A 21,503-nucleotide genomic window follows, 5' to 3' on the forward strand; every position below is an offset into this window, starting at 1 on the left:
GGGGTCTCACAAGATTTGAGTAGAAGGGGGCAATCACTTCCCTCTCCAAATATCAAATCCATCTTCTGAGGTACTGAGAGGGGATGAAGAAAAGGTATATAGGGGCAGTCCTCCTCATTCACTCTTGAGGAAAGCAAAGCAAAGATGACTAAATATCTGTATCACAAAGAATATTCAGTACACTTCTAAGATTTAATCTGCTAAATAATTTTAAAGAAATTAGCAAACAAAAATTTAAAAATATTTGTAAACATGAACTATTTTTGTTTGGGCAATACGAAAACAAGTCAGTAATACCAGTGTACATTAACAGCTTCCCGCAGAAATCACTGACACAATTGTTTCACTGATTCTCAAATTAAGATCCTCTTCCTCTGTTGCAAATATGCCAAATATATTCATATTTTAAAAGAAAGTACAAAAGAAAATTCCCATCTCTGTTCAGTGACAAATATCTTCTGTTGGGAATTTCAAACTACATCACTTCACTTTCCTGTGATCACAGTAACATTGTAGCAAACTCAAAACTGCAATAACTAGGAATTACCTTTTCCTTTTTAATTTTTTCCAACCTCTTTAAATGGAAAATAAGAAGAAGTCCAAACAGAAACCAGACTCACATCAGTCAGGAAATATCCAAGTCCTGCAGAGAGCCCATTTTTGGTTTCTAACTGTACTGTCCACAGAACACAAAATGGGGAAACCCAACCACATTCTAGGCACTGCATTAATATGAATGGCACAGTAAGGTGAGGAACGTAAAACAAGAATGTAATTCTCACATATCGAGATGGCTCTTCCTTGTTTTGGTCGTTCATGTCTGTGGGAATGATCCGCGTGGCCATTGGTCCCTTGGCAAATGGTTTGGGTAACTGGCCCCTGAATTCTGACAGGATGAACTGGAGCTGCCAACTGCAGAGAACAGTGTCAGAAATCCCAGCAGGAAACTGCAGGAGGCAGTCACATTTTGTACAGGATCAAACAGAAGCATAACAAAGGGAATTTCATTCCCAAGGACAGACAGCTCTTCTAGATGAGCAATCACATTACAAAACTGTCACTAAGTTGTGACCAGCAGCCGGTTGACACCAAACTTCTGAATCCTTTGATTTGGACATGCTGTTGTCAACAGAGATACAAGATTTGAAGGTTACTCCCAGAATATTTCTTGTGTGAAATGACCCTCCTTATGGACCAACACCAAATCATAACTTTCACGTTACACAACTCACTTGTCTGGCAGAAGAAAGCTACTTGGGAATCTGTGCCATTCCTTCCCTACACAGACGTTAACTGGCCTCCCCTCCGGCACAGTGTGAATACTTGGGTCCGTAGCAATCCTGTGAAATTCTGGGTACAGGTCCAGAGGCCCACGGTAGCCTATGGGAGACAGAACTTTGTAAATAAAGCTAAAGAAATAGACAATATCTGCATGACTTCTTTTAAAACGCTACAAGTAAACATTCAGTAATATTTTTAAACTGGTTACTTACTGAATTAATAATTTGTCTGTACTAAGAAGTAACTGGAATCCAATGTTCCCTATCCTATAAGGGGTGCTTGTTCTATAAAAGTTTCCTCGCATTCTCCTGTTCTGACAGTCAGTGGCCAGCAAAAAGTACTGATGCTGCCTAACTTCAATGAGGTGGAAACACACTACACAGCTGTGATTCAGGAAAGCACTTGGGTATGGTCTTTAATGCATTTCCATTAAGGATAAATGAACTTAATGACAAGTTTTTCATTGGAAAATGTTATTTCAAGTCAGATTGTATGTCTGCAAGTTTCAAGTCCCTATCTAAATACCAGTCTGGGTGCACAGTGTACATCATTATAGTTGTACTGGCTGAAGGTGAAGGTCAGAAAATTTTTAACTGATACAATTCTAGTGACACACATATAATACACACCATGTGTGTGTATGTACACACATGAGGACACCACTCCTCTCCCTGGAATATGATCCAAGCTTTCAGATTTCCTTATCCGTACTGTGCTCACCTAGTTAGACCAGCATGACTTTGGCTGGCCTTGTGACTTGCCAACACCAATACCCAGGAAAGCCCAGAACAATGGTAAAATACTAACCTCTGAATCAGGCAACAGAGCGTGACAGTGACAAAAGGCCAAAGAGAAAGACAGTGCTCAGTGCCAACCAGTTGGAGGAGACCGTGTACTGCTGCAGGCGATAGCGCTGGAATATGAAGTGGTAACACTTCTGAGGAAAGGAAAAAAGAGCATATAAACATTTCAGAGTTTGATCAGTTTTATCATAACGGTTTTTCAAATGGACCTTTACGCACTGCCTACATCTTCCACCAGGTCTTTGGCCCGTGTCAACATTTTTCATTCCAACACATAAGAAATACACAGAAACTTATATGGTTCAGTCAAGTTTCTTAACTATGAATCTAGGGTATTTATAAGTTTTTCAGATGTTCCCCCTAGGATGGCCTCTAGTCAAGCTGTAAAGCATCCTCTAATGGAGTTCTAGCTTGGTTGTTCCCAAGTGAATCACCAGCAAGTGACCCTTCCAGAGACTTCCTGCAGAACTTGCTTGCACTGACCAACCCTGATGACAAAAGGATGTCAAACAGTACATTAAAGTATTCATTCTAGAAATACACACTAGGGATTTCTAAAACTGTATTTTGCAAACATCCTAAACCACAGTCATCTGGTGAACATTCCAACAAACACAAGGTAATTCTCAGAGACAAAACTGCTGACATTACAGAGCTTGATCCTGCAACAAATGCAAAGACAAAATGCATCTGGGGAGTTCCAGCCTAGCAGTGCAAAGCAGCAGTAAGTAAGGAGAGATCAAGAGACAGAAGAGCAACCAGCTGTGGTGGTGAGGGAAGCTCAGGGCAAGAGCAGAAACAGAACTAGGCAGAACAGCTGCAATAGGCTCTAACAGGGGTGAAGAGTTGGAAGCGATTGTGAGTCAGGCTAATTATGACCTTGTTGCTATTACTGAAACATGGTGGGACCACTCCCATGACTGGAGTGCTGTGATGGATGGTTACAAGCTCTTCAAAAGGGATAAACAAGGAAAGAAGGGTGGTGGTGTGGCCCTTTATATCAAAGACTGTTTTGATGTTGAAGAGCTTGGGGTTAGTAACAACGGAGTTGAGTGTCTATGGGTAAGGATCAGGGGGAAGGCCTGTAGTGGCGACATCTTGGTGGGGTCTGCTATAGACTGCCTAACCAGGATGAAGAGTTGGACGAAGCGTTCTATGAGCAGCTCGCGGAAGTCATGCGATCGCCAGCACTTGTTCTCATGGGAGACTTCAACTTCCATGATACATGTTGGAAGTATAATACAGCATAGAGGAAGCAGTCCGGAAGGTTTCTAGACTATGTGGAAGATAGCTTCCTTATGCAACTGGTAGGAGAGCCTACCAGGGGTGGTGCCCTGCCAGACCTGATCTTCACTAACAGAGAAAGACTGGTGGGAGAAGTGAAGGCTGGGGACCGTCTTGAGCAGAGCAACCATGGAACTGTACAACTCTCTATTCTTGCAGGTATCAAAAGAGCGACCAGCAAAACTACTTTCTTGAACTTCCAGAGGGTGGACTTTGATCTGTTCAGGGCGCTTGTAGCACGGGTCCCTTGGGAGTCGCTTCTTAAGGGTAAAGGGGTCCAGGAAGCCTGGACGCTCCTCAAGACGGAAATCTTAAAGACACAAGAACAGGCTGTCCCTGAGTGCCGTAAGGCGAGCCGCAGGGGTAGAAGACCGGTGTGGATGAGCTGGGAACTACTGTTGAGACTCAGGGAGAAAAAGAAAGTCTACGTCCTCTGGAAGAAGGAACAGGCTAGTTGGGGAGATTACAAGGAAGTAGCTAAGGTATGCAGGGAGGAAGTTAGGAAGGCAAAAGCCCAACTTGAACTCAGATTGGCCACTTCAGTAAAAGACAATAAAAAATCCTTTTATAAGTTATATCAATGGCAAAAGAAGAACCAAGGATAATTCTCATCCTTTACTTGATGCAGAAGGGAATGTGGCCACTGAGGACAAGGAGAAGGCTGAGGACCTCAATGCCTCCTTTACATCTGCCTTTAATAGCCAGACCAGTTACCCTTTGGGCATTTTACACCCTGATCTGGAAGTCTGGGATGCTACTCAGAAAACACCCCCAGCGATTCAGGTGGAGACAGTCAGAGAACTCCTCCTCCATCTGGACTGTCACAAGTCCATGGGACCGGATGGCTGCACCCTTGGGTGCTGAGGGAGCAGACGGAGCTGACTGCTGAGCCACTCTCGGCCATCTGTCAGTGCTCCTGGTTAACTGGAGAGGTCCCAGAGGATTGGAGGATTGCTGATGTGACTCCCATCTTCAAGAAGGGCTGTAAGGAGGATCCGGGGAACTACAGGCCTGTCAGCCTGACCTCGGTACCGGGGAAAGTAATGGAGCAAATCATCTTGGGTGAGATCATACGGCATCTGCGTGGTGTCCAGGGGATCAGGCCCAGCCAGCACGGGTTCATGAAAGGCAGGTCGTGCTTGACCAACCTCATCTCCTTCTACGACTGGGTGACCAGACTGGTAGATGAGGGAAAGGCTGTTGATGTAGTCTACATGGACTTCAGCAAAGCCTTTGACATGGTCTCTCACAGGCTTCTGGGGAAACTGGCTGCCCGTGGCCTGGACAGGTACACACTCCTTTGAGTAAGAAACTGTCTAGAGGGCTGTGCCAACGGGTGGTGGTTAATGGAGAGAAGTCCAGTTGGCGACCTGTTTCAAGTGGCGTCCCCAGGGGTCGGTGCTGGGGCCTATCTTGTTTCATATCTTTATTGATGACCTAGACGAGGGGATTGAGTGTACCCTCAGTAAGTTTGCAGATGACACCAAGTTGGGAGGTGGTGTGGATCTGCCTGAGGGTAGGGAGGCCCTTCAGAGGGACTTAGATAAGCTGGACCGCTGGGCTGAGGTGAATGGAATGAAGTTCAACAAGGCCAAGTGCTGGGTCCTGCACTTTGGCCACAACCCCATGCAGCGCTACGGGCTTGGGGACGAGTGGCTGGATGATTGTGAAGATGAAAGGGACCTGGGGGTGTTGGTTGATGCTCGGCTGAACATGAGTCAACAGTGTACCCAGGTGGCCAAAAGGGCCGGTGCCGTCCTGGCCTGCATTAAAAATAGTGTGGCCAGCAGGAGCAGGGAGGTGATCATCCCCTGTACTCAGCACTGGTGAGGCTGCACCTCGAGTGCTGTGTTCAGTTTTGGGCCCCTCACTACAAAAAAGACATTGAGGCCCTGCAGCGTGTCCAGAGAAGGGCAACGAAACTGGTGAGGGGTCTGGAGCACAAGTCCTATGAGGAGCGGCTGAGGGAGCTGGGATTGTTCAGTCTGGAGAAGAGGAGGCTCAGGGGAGAGCTCATTGCACTCTACAACTTCCTGAAGGGAGGTTGTGGTGAAGAGGGGTTTGGCCTCTTCTCCCAGGCAACGAACAGGACCCAGGGAAATGGCTGCAAGTTGTACCAGAAGAGGTTTAGGTTAGACTTAAGAAAGAACTTCTTCTCTCAGAGAGTGGTCAGGCACTGGAATGGCCTGCCAAGGGAGGTGGTGGAGTCACCATCTCTGGCAGTGTTCAAGAGGCGTCTGGACAAGGAGCTGCGAGATCTGGTTTAGTAGCTTGAGGTAGCAGTGGTAGTATGAAGATGGTTGGACTAGATGATCTTATAGGTCGTTTCCAACCTTGTGATTCTATGATTCTATGATTCTACGATTCTATTAATTGCTCTCAAATCTTTTACCAAACTATAGCTCTTGCCAATCCAAAAAGTTATTTATTATTTCTTTTATCCTCCCTCCTACAATCTCGTATCCTAAAAGGGCATTGCTTTACCCTGGCTGGGCTGACTCCTGTCTATAACTTAACTTTTATTGAGTTACCTTTTTTTTTTTTTTGCTCTGCCAGGCATTCCTGATGCCTGCAATCCTGTATATACCTGATTTGGGATTTACATAACTTCTGGGGGTGCAACATTGCTTTTCCCAGTTTGTGTTATAGCCAGACTTATAATTTTCAGTCAATTGGCCTTGCTTGCCAATTACCTCCAATCTTTTTTTTCCTACTGAATTTAATCTCTACATTCAACTGCTCTAATACATCATGCCCAAGTAATGGTTTTGGAGAACCTGGCATGTACAAGAATTTATGTATTCCTACTTGTTCTCCTTGCCTGTATTTAGTTGGTCCCCCAAAAAGGAAACTTCTCTTGCCAGTAGCTCCTACAACTATTACAAAAATCATCTATGGGTAATAATTCTTGATGTAGCACAGAGTAAGAGGCACCCGTATCAGAAAATAAACTCTTTACCCTGCTTCCCCAGCTGCTTTCGGTCCAGTGGGGGTGGAACTCGCCCTGAGCCCTTCCAGGCTCCCCGTTACCTCTTCTTCTTGGTAAGGACATCCCTGTTACACCTTGCTCAACTTTGACTTCCTCAGCCTGTGTTTTCCAAACCCTTTTCACTTTCCAGACTTTCATCATTACTGAAGTACGATGTTAGTAATTTCTGTTTCACCCCCTTCCCTCCCCAGGATTCTGGTGCTTACACTGGGACATCGGGTTTCCCCAGATCTCTGAAGATGACGGCTATTCTCACTCTCACTGTCCCATCCCATCCCCATTCACAAGTCACACACCCTGCACAGTTACAGCGGGAAGCTCTCGCCCCCAGTTCTCTCTCTCACTCCGAGTTGTTCTTACAAACTGCGGTGGGGGGGTTAGTGCAGGGGATGTGCCCTCGTGCAGGCCCAAACTCTAATATCTCAAACTCACTGTTTTCCTTAACCTTGTTGCCAATTTGTTTGTTTTTTAGTTTTTACAATTCCACTATTTGTACCCTCAATTACATTTCCATGTACCATTAACAAATGCACTTCCATACAGCATCGAGACAGTTTCTCCCACTGCCTTCAAAATGCACAAATCAAACAATACGGTTCTTCAACTTCCACAAACACCCAGCACTTGGTCCCATGATTATAGTACTCAATTGTAAAAACTGGTCCCATTACTCATTTATGTTCCTGTTTTTTGTTGTTGTTTCTGTTTTGTTTTTTTTTTTAATTCAATATTTCCCCCTGGCTCACCAGCAATATTTCTCCAGTGAGCCTAAATACAACCCAGGGGGTCTTCTCGGTATCACTTTAGACACCCTCTGTTCCATAACAACCTCATACGTGGCATAACATAACATAACATAACATAACATAACATAACATAACATAACATAACATAACATAACATAACATAACATAACATAACACTTTCACGACATACACATTTAACAACCACAAAGACAGTGACAATAATCAGTACAGTTTATCCTCAGGATCCTTCCTCTCTCTGCCTCCCTCCGGGGCCCAACCTTCCCTCTGTATTCATTTCCCACACTTGCATAGCTGCCCACCTCCTTCTCCAATAAACAACATATCAATGATAAACATCATTTCCATCCATAAGTAGAAATTAGGCCCTAGAAATTGATCTAATTGTTCTGCGACACTTATAGGATCCTCAATTAAGAAATTCTTGAAATTCCTGACTTTTCTTCTATTAAAAATAGCAAGCATTAGCATACGCTATTTTCCTTTGACCTAAGGAGACTGCCCTAAAGGATAAAGTGAAGTAGTAGTAGGGTTAGTGTTAGAGAAAGGAAAACTCTCCAGGTCCCATTCACATTACTCCAACTCCCTCAGTAATCGAGAGTTCATCCTCTCTGTTGCTTGCATTGCTTTAGAAATTGAAGGGGGGGAAGTTATCTAAGGGATCCCATTTATGATCTTTCTGCTTCTCTTTCCTTTTTCTTTTGAAGTTCGACTCCTCCTTGTGAGGAAGATTTTTTTTTTTTTTTTTTTTACTTGCACCCATTCAGCAACATAAGCCAATTCTGTTTCAGAAAAAGGAGTCCTACTGTTTATGTATAAATACAAAGTCTGACAGGCCCAATCTTTGTCAGACCACTATTTTGGTCAAAATTTTCCCTGTAGTGGCTCTTGAGGCTATGTCTGTATACAGTATTTAAACATCTTTTCCCTGTTCTTTTCCCCGGTCTGGGGATTATTTTCCAATTCTGGAGCTTCTTTCCCAAGAGGCTATCTCTAGGCACGAATTTGGGACCCTTTTCCCTTTTTTTTTTTTTTTTGCTCTGCCAGGCATTCCTGATGCCTGCAATCCTGTATATACCTGATTTGGGATTTACATAACTTCTGGGGGTACAACATTGCTCTTCCCAGTTTGTGTTATAGCCAGACTTATAATTTTCAGTCAATTGGTCTTGCTTGCCAATTACCTCCAATCTTTTTTTTTCTACTGAATTTAATCTTCAAACCAATTGCTACTTTTTAATATCAAATGCAGAAACAACGTTCCATTCCCACAATTCCCCCCTCTTTTTCTTTCATAGTGTTAATTTCTGCAATTCCCCCTTTTTAAGGTACGATTCTGAAGACTTTCTTCATTTTCCATTTCGTCTAATATAATCATTTTATCCGAGTACGGTGGTTGTTCCACTACTGTTTGCTTCAGCAGCGCAGTTTCTATTAATCCCTGTACTAATCCCCTCACATGGTGAGCTCGCATGACTGGAGTGTTGTCATGGAGGGCTATGTTCTTTTTAGGAAAGATCGGCCGGTGAGGCGGGGTGGTGGAGTTGCTCTTTACGTGAGAGAGCAACTAGAATGTATTGAACTCCACCTGGGGGAGTGTGGTGTAGCAGTGGAGAGCTTGTGGGTGAGAATCAAGGGGCAGGCTGGTATGGCTGACACTGTTGTGGGAGTGTACTACAGACCCCCTGATCAGGAGGAGGAGATTGATGAGGCCTTCCATAAGCAAATGGAAGCAGCGTCACGATCCCAGGCACTGGTGCTTATGGGGGACTTCAATTATCCAGATATTTGCTGGATAAGCAATGTGGCCAGGCTCGTGCGGTCCAGACGGTTCCTGCAATGTGTTGAGGACAAATTTCTGATGCAGATGGTTGAGGAACCGACGAGGGGAGGGGTGTTGCTGGTTCTCACTAATAGAGAAGGGCCTGTCAGGGAAGTAAAGGTTGGGGGTAGCTTGGGTTGTAGTGACCACGAGATGGTGGAGTTCAAGATCCTGAGTGGAAGAACTAAAGCAAAAAGTAGGATTGCTACCCTGTTGCTACTTTAGGAGAGCCAACTTTGATCTCTTCTGGGACCTACTTGGAGCTATCCCGCGGGCTAGGGTGTTAGAAGGTAAGGGGGCCTGTGAGAGCTGGTTGGCATTTAAACAGCTCTTCTTCCCAGCTCAGGATCGGTGTGTCCCTGTGAGGAAGAAATTGGGAAAGGGTGGCAGGAGACCTGTGTGGATGAGCAAGGAGCTCGTGCGCAAACTCAAAGGAAAGAAGAAGGCCCACGAAATGTGAAAAAAGGGTCTGACCGCCTGGGAAGAATATAGAAATGTTGTCAGGGCCTGCAGGGATGCGACGAGGAAGGCTAAAGCCCGCCTGGAATTGAACCTGGCAAAGGTGATAAAGGATAATAAAAAAGGCTTTTTAAAATATGTTAACAGTAAAAGGAAGACTAGGGAGAATGTGGCTCCCCTGATTAGTGAAGGGGGTGTTCCGGTAACGGGGGATGCTGAGAAGGCAGAGATACTGAATGCCTTCTTTGCTTCTGTCTTCAGTGAAAAAGCTCCCCCTCGGGAATCCGAGACCCTGGAGGTTCGTGAAAGGGTCTGGGTAATGGAAGACTTCCCTTTAGACAGGGAAGAGGTGGTTCGAGAGCGCCTGGGCAACACCAATGTTCACAAATCCATGGGACCCGATGGGATGCATTCACGGGTGCTGAGGGAGCTGGCAGAGGTGATTGCTGAACCTCTCTCTGTCATCTTTGAGAGGTCTTGGAGAACGGGGAAGGTGCCTGAGGACTGGAGGATAACCAATGTCACTCCGGTCTTCAAAAAGGGCAAGAAAGAAGATCCAGGCAATTATAGGCCAGTCAGCCTCACCTCTGTCCCTGGAAAGGTGATGGAGCAGCTTGTGCTGGATGCCATCTCCAGACAACTGGAAGAAAAGGAGGTTATCAGGAGTAGTCAGCATGGGTTCACCAGAGGGAGGTCATGCTTGACCAACCTGGTAGCCTTCTATGATGTTGTCACTGGATGGGTGGATGGGGGGAGAGCTGTGGATGTAGTCTACCTTGATTTCAGCAAGGCATTTCTCAGAATCACATATGATACTGTCTCCCACAACATCCTTATAACAAAGCTGAGGAAGTGTGGGATAGATGAGTGGACAGTGAGGTGGGCTGAGAAATGGCTGACTGGCAGAGCGCAGAGGGTTGTTGTTGGCGGTGCAGAGTCTGGTTGGAGGCCTGTAACCAGCGGTGTTCCCCAGGGGTCGGTGCTGGGTCTGGTCTTGTTCAACATCTTCATCAATGACCTTGATGAGGGGATAGTGGCCACCCTCAGCAAGTTTGCTGATGATACGAAGTTGGGAGGATTGGCTGACAGACCTGAAGGCTGTGCTGCCATTCAGCGAGACCTGGACAGGCTGGAGAGCTGGGCAGAAAGAAACCTGATGAGGTTTAACAAAAGCAAGTGTAGAGTCTTGCATCTGGGGAGGAACAATCGCATGCACCGCTACAGGTTGGGAGATGAGCTGCTGGAGAGGAGCTCTGCGGAGAGGGACCTGGGTGTCCTGGTGGATGACAGGTCGGCCATGAGCCAGCAGTGTGCCCTTGTGGCCAAAAAGGCCAATGGCATTCTGGGGTGCATTAAAAAGAGTGTGGCCAGCAGGGCGAGGAAGGTGATCCTCCCCCTCTACTCTGCCCTGGTAAGGCCTCATCTGGAGTACTGTGTCCAGTTCTGGGCTCCCCAGTACAAAAAAGACAGGGATCTCTTGGAAAGAGTCCAGCAGAGGCCACAGAGATGGTGAAGGGCCTGGAGTGTTTCTACTATGAGGTAAGGCTGAGGGAGCTGGGCCTGTTTAGCCTTGAGAAGAGAAGACTGAGAGGAGACCTGATCCAGGTCTATAAATATCTAAGGTGTGGAGGGCAGAGTGGCGAGGCCAGACTCTTCAGCAGTATGTGGAGACAGGACAAGGGGAAACGGCCAAAAACTGGAGCATAGGAAGTTCCACACAAATGTACGCAAGAACTTCTTTACAGTGAGAGTGATGGAGCACTGGAACAGGCTGCCCAGGGAGGTTGTGGAGTCTTCTCCTCTGGAGATATTCAAGACCGGCCTGGATGCCTACTTGTGTGACCTGGTGTAGGGATCATGCTTTGGCAGGGGGGATGGACTCGATGATCTCTGGAGGTCCCTTCCAACCCCTACAATTCTGTGATTCTGTGATTTTTGTTAGAAAATATTTCAATTTCTTTGGTATTGTCATGTAGTAGTTTGTGGATGAACCATGAAGACTATATCTAAGAAAAGCTGTATTTCTGGAAGAAAACGTCATCTGTTTGGGGAGAAAGCTGGTTTTTCAGCGAGAAAGTCACCTCCTTTGGGAAAGAATGTCCTCTTTTGGATGGCCAAGTAGTACTGGCGTGAGGAAATGCCATCTATTTGAGAGAATGGTGGTATTTCTGGGAGGAAATGGCATAGGTCTGGAAGAAAGTGTCCTCTTTAGGATAGATAGGTGATATTTGTGGTGGAAAATGTCATGTATTTGGGCAAAAAGTAGTATTTCTGGGAGATAATGTCATTGGATTGGAGAAAGCTGGTATTTCTGGGAGCTAATGTTTTCTTTTTGGAAGAAAATGCCGTCCTTTGGGTGAAAAATGGGCATTTCTGAGAGAAAATGTCATCGACTGGAGAGAAAGCTAGTATTTCTGGGCAAGAATATCGTCTGCTTGGGAAAGAGTGGGTATTTCTGGGAGAGAATGTCCTATTTTTGGTAGAAATTGTCATCTGTTTTGGAAAATGTCCTCTATTTGAAGGAATGCTGGTATGTCTGGAAGGAAATGTATTTTTGGAGGAAACTATGATAGGAAGGATAGAAAAGTGGTATTTCTGGTCTAAAATGTCCTCTCTTTTGGGAGAAGGCTGGTATTTCTGGGCAAAAATAGTGTATTTCTGGACGGAAATGTGGTCTTTCGAGTTGAAAGTGGTATTTCTGGGAGAAAATGCAATCGACATGAGAGAAAAGTGGTACTTGGGGGAGAATCTATCCTATGTTTGGCTGCAAATGTCACCTGGAACAGTTGAAAATAGTATGTTTTGGAGAAGATGTCAGTTCTTCTGAAGAAAAGTGGTATTTCTGGGAGACTCTACCATCTTTTGTTGTTAAAGGACCCATCTTGGAGAGAATGCTAGTATTTCTGGGAGAGAAGACCATCTATGTTTGAAAAAGCAGGGAGTAGTGAGAGGAAAGATCCTAGTGTTTGGGGTGAAAACAACATCTGGAGGGGATGAGCATGGTGTTTCTGGCAGAAAAGTGGGATGAAATGCCAGCTCTTTGGGAGAATGGTGGTACTTTGTTGAGATAATGTCATATTTTTGGAAGAAAGCTGGTTTTTCTGTCAGAAAATGTGATAGTTTTGGCTGAAAATGACATATTTGGTATTGGAGTGTTGTATTTTTTGGAGAAGAAGGAAACTGATATTTCTGGGAGAAAATATCATGTATTTGGAAGAAAAGTTCATATATCTCATATATCTTTGATAAAGCTGGCATTTCTGGGAGAAAATGTCATCTATTTTGGAGAATGCTTGTTTCTGGGAGAAAATATTGTATTTTTGGAACAAATTGTCATATTTCGCATTGAGAAGTGATCTTTCTGGAAAAAAATATCATGCATTTGGGAGAACACTGCTATTTCTGGGATACGACGTCATTTTTTCGGCACTAGTGACACGAGGGAAGAGGCCGAAGCCCAGCTCACTACAGCCTCCCTTCAGGTAGTTAGAGAGAACAAGAAGGTGTTTCTGAGCCTCCTCTTCTCCAGACTGAACAATCCCAGCTCCTTCTGATGCTCCTCGTCAGGTCTGTGCTCCAGACCCCTCACCAGTTTTGGCACCCTTCTTTGAACCCGCTCCAGGGTTCATACCGCTGATGTCTTTGTAAAAGGGCTCCTTGTTCCTTTTAACCTCAGCGGCCAGGCTGAGTTCAAGCTGGGCCCTTTGGATTTTCCCTCTACACATCCCAGCAATTTCTCTTTCTGAGTCACCCGTCCCTTCTTCCACTGGACATAGATTCTCTTGTTCTCCCAGAGCCTCAAGAATTGCTCCCTGTTCATCCATCCCCGCCGGTCTTCATCCCCGCCGGCTCATTTTGCTGCTCAAGGGGACAGCCAGCTCCTGCACCTTTAAGACTTCCTTCCTGAAGAGCCACCAGCTGTCTTGGACCCCTTTGCTCTCTAAGAGAGAAACCCAGGGGATTCCCTGACTAGCCTTCAAAATAATTCCAAGTCCCTTCAAGAACACTGATGTGTCCTGCCACAAGACCCACCTCCCACACCTACTGCTGCAGCCATGGGCAGTGTGGGCTGCGCTCACACTCTGACTGCCCTCCCTGTTATCGGTGGGCAGTAACACCTTTTCTCGCCTCTTCTCACCTCTTCTCACCAGGCACCTTAGCTGGGCTGCTTTTAGCCTTGCAGAACAGGGTCAAGGTTAATCTCACAGATAAGAGGGAGCAGTGCTGACTCCAACCTGCTGCCTCAGCAGTCCTCCCACCAGCTGCCAGCTGCTGCCAGCCCCAGCACAGGCATAGAGCTTTTCCTGGCTTCAAAAAAGCCCTAACAAGAGCATTTTGGTCTGCCTTTGTGCTTTATGTCCCTTACCGAGTGCGGTTTTATTTATACAAATACAGCATTTTTTCCCAAAATGCCAGACACCTCGCAAATAGGCATCATTTTTCAAGACAGATGTTATTATCTCCCAGAAATACCAGTTTCCTTAGGAGTAGCTCACAATTTCTACCAAAAATATACTTTACACTCCTCAATATCAGACTTACTCCCATCAAGATGGCATTTGACCCCAGAAATACCACCTTCTGCCCCCAAAATAGGACATTTTCTTCCCAAAACATTTTCTCCCAGAAATACCACTTCTCTGAGAAATACCTCCCATTCCATCCCAAGAATACTACTTGACGCTCCTCAAGATCACACTTACTCCCATCAAATGGCCTTTTCTCCCAGATAGACCAGGTTTCTCCCAAATACACGACTTTTTCTCCCACATAGACCAGGTTTCTCCCAAAGATGGCATACATTCCCCCAGAAATACCAGCTTGTTCTTAAAAAAACAGCCTTTTTACCCCCAAATACCTGCTTTCTCACAAACACCTGTCATTTTCCATCCAAGTCTGCTACTATCTCCCCGAAACATCACTTTGCTGAGAAATACCTGACATTTGCTCTCCAAAATACTACTTGACACTCCTCCAGAGGACATTGTCTCCCGTATTTACCATGTTTTCTCCCCAAGACACCACTTGGCACACCAAAAAGACCACCGTTTCTCTCCAAGACAAGACATTCTTTCCCACCCTTTCCCACTTTTCTCCCTCATCTATGTCATTTCCTCCCAGAAATACCACTTTTCCATTTGGAAATTTCACCTTCTCTTCCAAAAAGAAGATATTTGCTCCCAGAAATACCCCACTGCCACACGTCCCAGAAATAGCCACTGCCACATGTTTTCTCCCAAAAAGCCTCCATGTCAATACCAAATGGGACACTTGCAACCAAGAAGAGCACACTTTCTCCCAGAAATACCACTTTCCTCCCCAAGAGAGGAGATTTTCTCCCAATTGGATGACATTTTCGGGAAGAAAGGCCTGTTTTCTTCCCTCCAGAGGACATTTTCTTCCCCAAAGACGACATTTGCTCCCAGAAATACCACTACTCTTAGAAATACCTCCATTTCCTCCCAAATCTACTCCATGACACGCCTCATGATAACACTTACTCCCAGATTTTCTTACATTTTCTCCCAGAAATACCACTTCAATCCCAAAGAGATGGCCTTTTCCCCCTCAAGCATCTGTTTTCTCACAAAGACCAGGCATTTTCTCCCAGAAACACCAGCTTTCTCACAGATACATCACCTTCTCCCCCCCACATCAGACGTTTTCTCCCAGAAATATGGCATTTGATCACAGATATACTCTTTCTATCCCAAATCTGGGACATTTTCCCTCAGAAATACCACTTTGCTCACAAAGACGTCACATTGTCATCCAGGATCACTATTCTAGTCCCCTAAACATCTCTTTTACCAAAAGACAAGAACATTTTCTCCCAGAAATAACAGCTTTCTCACAGGGAAATGATCTTTTCCACCCAAAAGAAGACATTTTCTTCAAGAAACACATTTTTCTCACAGATCTAGGAACGTTTCCCCCAAAAGAAGACATTCTCTCCCAGAAATACCACTTCTCTTAGAAATACCTCCCATTTCATCCCAAGAATCTACTTATCAATTCTAGATAGGACACTTTCTTGCAGACCAATGCATTTCCTCCCACAAATACCACCCTTCTCCCAAATACTTGACATTGCCTCCCACAAGTACTACTTGGCCATCCAAAGGAGGACATTTCCTCCCCAAAGAAGGAGACTTGCTCTTTGAAAAAACAGCTCTCTCCCCAAACAGATGTCATTTTCTCCCAGAAATACCACTTTTTTTTCACAAATACAGGACTTTTTCTGCCAGAAACACCATGCTCATCCCCTCCAGATGTTGTTTTCACCCCAAACACTAGGATCTTTCCTCTCACTACTCCCTGCTTTTTCAAACATAGATGGTCTTCTCTCCCAGAAATACTAGCATTCTCTCCAAGATGGGTCCTTTAACAACAAAAGATGGTAGAGTCTCCCAGAAATAGCACTTTTCTTCAGAAGAACTGACATCTTCTCCAAAACATACTATTTTCAACTGTTCCAGGTGACATTTGCAGCCAAACATAGGATAGATTCTCCCCCAAGTACCACTTTTCTCTCATGTCGATTGCATTTTCTCCCAGAAATACCACTTTCAACTCGAAAGACCACATTTCCGTCCAGAAATACACTATTTTTGCCCAGAAATACCAGCCTTCTCCCAAAAGAGAGGACATTTTCTACCAGAAATACCACTTTTCCATCCTTCCTATTGCAGTTTCCTACAAAAATAGATTTCCTTCCAGACATACCAGCATTCCCTCAAAGAGAGGACATTTTCCCCCGGAAATACCATCTTTTCTCCCAGAAATACCAGCTCTCTTAGAAATACTTCACATTTCCTCCCAATTACACTGCTCCTAACAATCAGGCAGCCGTTTCATCTCCCAAAGGGCTGATATTTTCTGTCAGAAAGACCAGTTGTCTCGTAAATAGAGGATGTTTTCTTCCAGAAATACCAGCTTTTTCACAAACATACCACCTCACACCCACTTCCCCAGAACGATGATACTGTCTCCTGGGAATACCACTTCTCTTAAAAATACCTCATAATTTCTCCAAACAATACGACATTACAATCCTCAAGATGACATTTTCTCCAAAAATAATACATTTTCTCGCACAAGTACCAGCTTTTTCCCAAGCACATGATATTTTCTCCCAGAAACAACACCTTTCTCCAAAACAGAGGACAATTTCTACAAAAAGAGGACATTTTCTCCCATAAACACCACCTTTCTCCCCATTCGATGTCAATTTCACCTAGAAATTCCTGATTTTTTCCAAACATAGGATAGTTTTGACCAGAAATACCAGCTTTCTCCCCATTCCTTGACATTTATTCTCAGAAATGCCCGTTTTGCACCCGAAGGATGGCATTTTCTTCCAAAAAGAAGACATTAGCTCCCAGAAATGCTACTTTTCGCCCAAACACATGACATTTGCCACCACAACTATCACATTTCAATCCTAAAGAGGACACTTTCTTCCAGACCTATGGCTTTTCCTCCCAGAAATACCACCCTTCTCCCAAAAAGATGGCATTTCCTCCCACAGGTACTACTTGGCCATCTGAAAGAGGACATTTCCTCCCCAAAGAAGGAGACTTGCTCCCTGAAAAAACAGCTTTCTCCCCAAACAGATGACGTTTTCTACCAGAAATACAGCTTTTCTTACATATACTTCATGCTTCATCCACAAAATACTACATGACAATGCCAAAGGTGACGTTTTCCAACAAAAACACGATCTGTTCTCACACAAACATCACCATTCTCCCAAATAGATGACATTTTCTACCACAAGTACTACTTCACACTCCACAGGATGATACTCACCATCATACTTTTCTAGACTTCATATCACAGTTTCCTCCAAAATTAGATTTCCTTCCAGACATACCAGCATTCCCTCAAAGAGAGGACATTTTCCCCCGGAAATACCATCTTTTCTCCCAGAAATGCCAGCTTTCTTTGAAATACTCCACATTTCCTCCCAATTAGGCAATATTGCTCTTAGTTATGCCCAATCATAAGGCTATTTATCAGTCAAGTTGCATTTTTTTCCCAAATACACGACATATTATGACAGATATACCATTTTTCTCCCAAGTTTGTGACATTTTCTGCCAGAAATAGCAGTTGTCTCTTAAATGTAGGACATTTCCTTCCTGAAATATTAGCTTTGTCACAAATACATGACTGCTTCCTCCCTCAAAAAGATGAGACTGTTTCCTGGGAATACCAGTTTTCTTAAAAATACCTCATACTTTCTCCAAGAAGTTCATTTTTATAATCCTCAAGATGACACTTTCACCCAAAACTAGGAGATTTTCTCTCAGAAATGCATGTTTTTCTCTCACAGAACGGCATCTTCTCCCCAGATTTGGACATAATCTCCAAGTAATAACAGATTTCTCCAATCAAATGACATTATCACCCGGAAATACAGCCTTTTCCCCATTTTCCACTAGAAGTGTCCCATTTCCCCCAAATACATGGCATTTTCTCCCCAAAGAAGGAGATTTCATTTATTCATGAAAACCATGATTCTCCCAAAGAGATGACATTTTCTACCAGAAATACAGGTTTTCTTAAATTTATGTCCTGGTTTCTGGGTGGTTCCCCGTTTCTACAATTCTGATGCCTGTGACGAGAAGGTATGGATGGGAAAAGCTTTCCCTGCTATGACATTTCTTGCATTCTGTGATGAAATAGAGAAAAATGGAAAGCACTTTCTAATAAGGCAGCTGAATATTCGGGGACCTACAGATGTGGTGCTCTCACGGAGAACGTTGTAGAAAGTCGACAGCGATTGATTCTTGCCTGCGGACAAAAAAAAACCCTGTTCGGAGGAAAAGCAGTAGGCTGAATTCACACGTTCTCAGCATCGGAATTCCGCTACTTCGCTCTCATTAGTCGACAGCACCACTCTCTGAAAACCGCTACGGAGAGTTTGCAGTTGCTGGCCGGTAAATCGTGGTTCTCCCCGAATGCCGCTTGCAGCCTTCAGCAGCGGTCTCGTTTCTCTCGGATGCCGAGAAAGGGCGACTTCAGCCGGATGCTTTTCTCCGATGAGCGGCTTCTTCTGCGCACATCGCAAAGGAGTGGTTCTGACTTCTCCTTGTGTACATGCAGAATTCACTACGCTTGTCTCTCATTCTTCTGTCTTTCCCTTTATTTCTATTTTTTGTGTTGGTTCTCCGTTGCTACTACACGTCAGCATTCTGTGACGAAAAGAGTAGAAGTGAAAACCCCCTCTAATAAGGCAGCTAGAAGTTCGAGGAGCGACACGTGTTGTGCTTTCAGGGAGGATGTTACAGAAAGCTGAGTGCCATTCTTTCTATACTGTAGAGAAAAACGCCCCTGCTTGGAGAAAATGCTGAAGGTGCACATTCTCGGTTCCCGAGAAAAACGGGAATGCTGCTGGAGGCTGAAAGCAGCACTCGCGATGAATCGCTGTGGAGAGTTTGTGTTGCTGAAAACTGGTACATAGTCGCCTTGTGTACAGACAGAATCCTCCACGCTGTGCTGTGTAGGAAGTGCATATATCTGTCTTTCGACTGACAGTTCGTATTCATAAGGGATATGACCTTACAATTAAAAATACCAAATTAATCAGAAATATCACATTATCATCCAGAAATACCAGTCTCATTGAAAAAAATTGGAGCTTTTCAGCAAGAAAAACCTATTCACTCCACAAAAGTGACATCTGACACCAGAAATACCAGCATTCTCCAAAAAAAAAAAAAAGATATTTTACAAAGAAATATCACTTTTCTCCCTAATGTATGAAATTTTTCCCGGGAATTAGCAATTTTCTAAATTCTTTTGAAAGGAAAGGATCATAAATTTGTGAAAAACGTGGAATTTCTGAAAGAAAATGCCATACCTACGGGAAAAATTGAATCTCTGTGAGAAAAATGCCAAATATTTCCGCTAAAAATGGCATATCTGAGGGAAAATGTCCCTTTTTTTGCTTTTTTTTTTTTTTTTTTTTTTTTTTTGAAAAATAAAACAGTGTATCTAGAGAAAACTTGAAGTATTTGTATGAAACATTCCATTTATGGGAGTAAATATCATATTCCTGAAAAAGAAATCATATTTCCAATCACAATGCGGTATTTCTGAGAGAAAATGCCAAAATATTAGGGGAGTATTTTTAGTAGAAAAAGTAAGGTATTTCTCAGATGCCCTATATTAACAAATAAGCAGGTATTTCCGGGGGAATATATCCCATCTTTGGGAGAAAACTGGTGTACCTTGTTTTGGAGAGAAAATGTCCTATTTTGGGGGTAGAACCTGGTATTTCTGTGACAAAATGCCATCTTGATGGGAGTAAGTGTGATCTTGAGGAGCATTTTTGGTAGAGCATGGGAGCTATTTCTTGGAGTAGTGGTATTTCTGGGAGAAAATGAGCCCTCTTGGGGATAAAAATGGTCTATCTGTGAGAAAATGCCACATTTCAGGAAGAAACTGTCCTCTTGAGGAGTGTAATGTGGTATATAAGGGAGGAAATGGGAGGTATTCCTATGAGTCCTGGTATTTCAGGGAGAAAATGTCTGATATGGGGGGGAAAGGTCATATTTCTGTGAGAAAGCTGGTGTTTCTGGGAGAAAATGCCTGGTCTTTGTGAGAAAACAGATGCTTGAGAGGGAAAAGGCCATCTCTTTGGGATCGAAGTGGTATTTCTGGGAGAAAATGTAAGAAAATCTGGGAGTGTCATCATGAGGCGTGTCATGGAGTAGATTTGGGAGGAAATGGAGGTATTTCTAAGAGTAGCGGTATTTCTGGGAGCAAATGTCCTCTTTGGAGAAGAAAATGTCCTCTGGAGGGAAGAAAACAGCTCTTTCTTACAGAAAATGTCATCCAATTGGGAGAAAATCTCCTCTCTTGGGGAGAAAAGTGGTATTTCTGGGAGAAAGTGTCCTCTTCTTGGTTGCAAGTGTCATATTTTGTATTGCCATCTAGTCTTTTTGGGAGAAAACGTGTGGTAGTTGTAAGAAACTGGGTATTTCTGGGAGAAAATATCCTATTTTTGGAAGAAAGGGTAAACTTTCCAACTGAAATGTGATATTTTTGGGAGAAAATGACATACTTGAGGGAGAAAGGTGGGAAATTGTGGGAATGTCTTCTATTCGAGTATGTCTCTTCTATGTCTCCTGGGAATACCACTTTTCTTAGAAATATCTCATGTTTTCTCCAAACAATACGACATTACAATCCTGAAGATGACATTTTCTCCAACAACTATGACATTTTCTACCAGAAATGCCAGTTTTTCCCCCAAACTACGGCATTTTCTTCCAAAAATAAAACATTTTCACCCAGAAATACTAGTTTTCGCCCAAATAGATGACATCTTCGACCAGAACTATCATATTTAAATTCTAAATATGACACTTTCTTCCAAACATATGGTATTTCCTCCCAGAAATACCATCCTTCTCCCAAATACATGACATTTGTTCCCACAAGTACTACTTTTCCATCCCAAACAGGACGTGTTCTCCCCAGAGAAGGAGATTTGCTCCCTGAAATACCAGGTTTCTCCTCAAATAGATGACATTTTCTACCAGAAATACAGATTTTCTTACATATACTTCATGTTTCATCCACAAAATATTACATTACAATACCAAATGTGACTTTTTCAAACCGAAATAGTATATTTTCTGCCAGAAATACCAGCTTTCTCCCAAATATATGACATTTTCAACCAGAAACACCACCTTTCAATCCTTAATATGAGAGTTACCTCCAAAAATATATTTTCTCCCAGAAATACCAGCATTCTCCCAAATATATGACATTTTCTCCCAGAAATATGATGTTTTCTCACAGAAATACCAGCTTTCTCACAAGCATATGATATTTTCTTCCAGAAATTCAAGCATTCTCATTAATAGGGGACGTTTTCCAACAAAATACGATATAGTCTCCTGAGTTTAGCAGCTTTCTTAGGAATTCCTTATATTTCCTCTCAAAAATACTACTTTGCTATCATCAGTATGACATTTTCCAATTATTCCACATTTTCTCTTAGAAATACCAGTTTCCTATCCTTAATATTATATTTCCACTAAAAATGTTTTCTCCCAGACACACCAGCATTCTCTAAAATA

At 43.6% G+C, this 21,503-nt stretch overlaps 1 long non-coding RNA gene across 1 annotated transcript; it reads right to left on the reverse strand.

Moving 5' to 3' along the window:
* Positions 1–772: 772 nt before the first annotated feature.
* On the reverse strand, positions 773–2,278 carry LOC149915287 (uncharacterized). Its single transcript, XR_016459263.1, has 3 exons — positions 2,089–2,278; positions 1,233–1,380; positions 773–912 (listed from the first exon to the last, which is right to left on the reverse strand). It is a non-coding gene; the product is annotated as an uncharacterized LOC149915287 (long non-coding RNA).
* Positions 2,279–21,503: the final 19,225 nt, after the last annotated feature.

This window comes from Phasianus colchicus, chromosome 21 (assembly GCF_987193195.1).
Source record: "Phasianus colchicus chromosome 21, bPhaCol1.hap1.1, whole genome shotgun sequence".
NCBI classification, from domain to species: Eukaryota; Metazoa; Chordata; class Aves; order Galliformes; family Phasianidae; genus Phasianus; species Phasianus colchicus.